Here is a 3,741-nt window from a genome sequence, read left to right as displayed (position 1 = left end):
GTATAATTATCACATTGCTTGGAGCCTTGAACTACTGAACCTACATGTACATGTACATGTGCATGTATATCAACAGGGCCATAATTACACGGTTTCTGTATCCACTTCTTTGCTTAGCTTTTGATTCCCAATTAAAAAACGTATTTGAACCCCTCCACAAAGTCGTCAAAGACCGAAATCCCATTCACTGCTCACCTCCCACCGCTTAGGAGCTGCATCTGCGCCGTGATCCAAGAGGGTGGTGGCGTTCCTGCGGATGCGGAAAACTGGGCCTTTGGCCGAGTCTCACGCGAACCGTGATTTTTTTTGAACCCCTCAATAGGTGAAAAGCCTTTGGGGATTCATCAACCAATAAAGGAAATCATTGCGATGAGCTTTGTAGCCCCTATCAGAGACAGTACTCGCAGCTACACTGACGCACAATGTACGAGTCGTTTGTAGTCGTCAACAGAAGTAGCTGTGCTTGACGATGCCGTTGGCGAAATACATTTGCCGCAATGAACATTGAATCAGGTTGATGCCATCAGTAGTTAGTGGAGCTGGAGCCCTCGGCGAGATAGAATATTCATTGAGGTCGCCCGCTTGGAACGCTTCCGCATGCAGGCTCCAGTCCAGCACCCATCGCCCATAGAAAAAGAAAACGTATTTATACAAGTACATTGCATACTACAAAAGTGATAGGAGATCTCTGGAAAGACGCAAGCGGAAAACAGCCAGATCATTCAGATTAGACAACGCGTTTCCTTATTTCAGCTTCTCTGCCCTGCATCTTTTCCGTGAATCCGCGATAACTACTAAACCAAGTCGAACTAGCATAGATCTATAGCCTAATTGCCACTTACGTCCGAGGCTCACTGGGCAGGAATCAAGTATTATTTTAAAACGTTAGAATAGCGTTGATGGGTTTCAACAAAAAGGAGAAAAGAAGAGAACAGCACCATGCAAGGCCAAGGACTTGACATGTACCTGGAATCGCACTCTTCGGTCGAAAATAGACGCCGTGAAAGGCTATTTAGGTGCATTCTGCACCGCAGGGCAAGCACAAACTGATTAGGTGAGGATGTATTTGTCCAGGCACTAGTGATGTCGTACTAGAAATGCTAAGTGGTTTCACCCTTGTAGTTGGCACTTAGCACAGTCACCGTGGAAACATTTCTCCTGGTGTCTCACTAACCTAATGGCGGAGAAAGTGTAGTTGTAACACTGACAACGAAATGCAAACATGATTTCCCGGGGCGTGTGTGATCGACGCTACTACTGGTGAGAATGGGTTTATTCACAAAACCAATCGCGTGAAACCGTAAAGTGTAAACCAAAGCAAAAAGGCTACCCAAATTCCGCGCGGCTTCTGCTATAGTGTGAGAGTTATTATAACAAGAGACCGACACGCATTGCGTAAAGGTATGGATATGGACTATGCTATCGGTTTCGCAAGACGAAAAGCGTGACGCGTATCGTAGGTACCGTGGGCTAACCGTTATCCAAACAGTGGGATGTGGGTCGACGACATGAAATTCGAATATTAGTCGAAATCAGTTGCTTTGAAACTAACGTTACTTGGGCGAAGCATGCAACGATGACGCGTTCAACGCGCAAAGAGGTTACGCGTAGTGAACAAAGTAACATTAACTATAATCGTGTACTTGATGTTACCGCATCAATCCAAGCCGCAAGCTAGATCATGGTTTGACGCCACCATTCAGCGGTGTTCTAGGAGAGGCGCACCAATGCAATATCGCCAATGTCTCCTGGTGAAATGCAGTGGATTGGGGAAGCGGCAAACATGATTGTGCTCGGAGTGTCTGAAGCCATCGCAGAAACACACACTTGCGCGCTCACTCACAAACACACACACACGCACGCGCGCGGAGCACGCACGCGCACACGTACACGTGTACTAATTATGATGAGCTGGCGATTGGTCCACTTCCAGGGCCCGAAAGGAGGACGACTGAAGAAGGCATCACTGAAGCATGATGCCTTGACGCTCAGCCACAAAAGCCACTAGGGCCGGTTCGCAAAGCGTAAACAGGTACCCGATGCATTCCGTTCCACTGTCGCCAGTTTGACCCTTGCATTCACATCGCTAGCACAGTGGCAGCGCACCGAGCTGGAGAGTGGAGAGAGACAACGAATCAGATCTCGCTTTCTACACATGTACATGGCATCAGTGTGTAGTTACATGGTGAGTACTTCCTGCCGCTCAGAACTCACTAGCCAGGGAAGCAGTATCGGAAGGCGGCGGATGCGTAACGGCTAGTGGTAATACCCTCAAGGTGCCATGGCAGATCTGAGAGACGAGACCGTCGCGTTTGCAAGGCTTCGGAGCATAGGGCCTAACTCTAAGCGTGGCTTGGCCGTGCATGGTGCAAGGGGATTTCTGAGTTCCTGTCACGATTGCCTGATGGGAAGAATGCGACCGCGCGTTTCGCTTTGGATCACGAACGAGCACCTTCATCACGCGATTATGTTGTTCGGTGGCGTGTACCACGTTCACACAAAGCCTGTACGGAACCCTGAAGGTCTGAATACACGCTTTAACGTTTAGTAGCACCACAATCCCCTGGCGGATATGCTTAATGATCCATGCCAAATGTTGTTGGCTGCATCGTGTAATACACCAATCCTTTTCGAAGGCATCCTACGGCTTACCGCAGCGCGATAGCCCCAACACGAGCGTGTGCGTGTAAGGCTGCGTGCGGTGGTAGTTGATGGCGTCTCATGACGGCGATAATGGATGTTCATTGTTGAGCAATATTGGATGAAATCGAGTGTGACCTATAATGGAAAGCGATCCATAACGTCGTACGTGTACATGTATAGGTACTTCCGCATAGTCCCACAACATCCCTGTACGTCTTCATGTGCATGTAAGCATTTACTGAGTATACATGTATTACACACGTGCACAAAATCCATGTCATGGCCCGCATTAATTAAAGGTAATACATGTTGTATATCATGCACCAGAATGGTCGATACATTTAGTACGAACTACATGTACGTCATACATGTACATGTGCATGCAGTGTACTGTAGAATTGTGGCATGGTGAAATCGGACCAGTAACGTTGAATTAAGAGAATGCGCTGCTTTCATATCCACGTCCGTGTATGCACAAAAATTGCAAAGGCCGCGTGACTGTAATGAACATGTCCTGTCCGAACAAATCGCACCCATAATGAGACAAAACCATTCCTGCTCCTCTTCCTTCACTATGTTTTGGTAGGGTTGTGCGTGGCATGGCTTACATGTAGAATTGCAGTGTATATGAGCCGTCAGAAACAAAAGGTACATATACATGTACATTCCAATGTTACGTAAGCCTAGGGACCGGCGGATTATGCTCGAAAAGGTGGCAGATTCTGCTCGAAAAGCAGTGAAAGTGGCAGAACTATACAAACCTTATGGCGGGCAATTCCTCGAATTCTGCTCCATTTCTTTATCCACATACCAAACATGCATGAAGCTTACCAGAAAAAGTACCGAATTCTGCCAATTTTTCTGCCGACAGAATCCGCCGGACCCTACCGGTAAGCCTCATCTCACTTATTTGTTTGACTATGTTCACATACCCAGCTCGAAAGGAATACTGAAAGAAAATGGTACGGAGACTGCTACAAACGATTTGCAAGTTGAGATTGTCATCTTTCTACTTCGAAGTACTTATTCCCGCTTCTCGTCGGTGGCAATTGTTGAGTGGCTACGTTAGTCTGGAACATGAGCAGATTGAAGTTCACT

The 3,741-nt window shown here is 47.2% G+C and overlaps 1 long non-coding RNA gene across 1 annotated transcript in view; it reads right to left on the bottom strand.

Moving 5' to 3' along the window:
• Positions 1 to 743, bottom strand: part of LOC135823025 (uncharacterized) — a 75,027-nt gene extending 74,284 nt beyond the window's left edge. Inside the window, exon 1 of the long non-coding RNA XR_010554591.1 lies at positions 196 to 743. This is a non-coding gene — a long non-coding RNA (uncharacterized LOC135823025). The remainder of the gene's footprint in view (positions 1 to 195) is intronic.
• Between the last annotated feature and the right edge of the window lie 2,998 nt (positions 744 to 3,741).

The sequence above is a fragment of the Sycon ciliatum genome, chromosome 8 (genome assembly GCF_964019385.1).
Source record: "Sycon ciliatum chromosome 8, ocSycCili1.1, whole genome shotgun sequence".
NCBI lineage: Eukaryota > Metazoa > Porifera > Calcarea > Leucosolenida > Sycettidae > Sycon > Sycon ciliatum.
The sequence above is the reverse complement of the archived record's forward strand: the minus strand, read 5'-3'. Positions and strand labels throughout refer to the sequence as shown.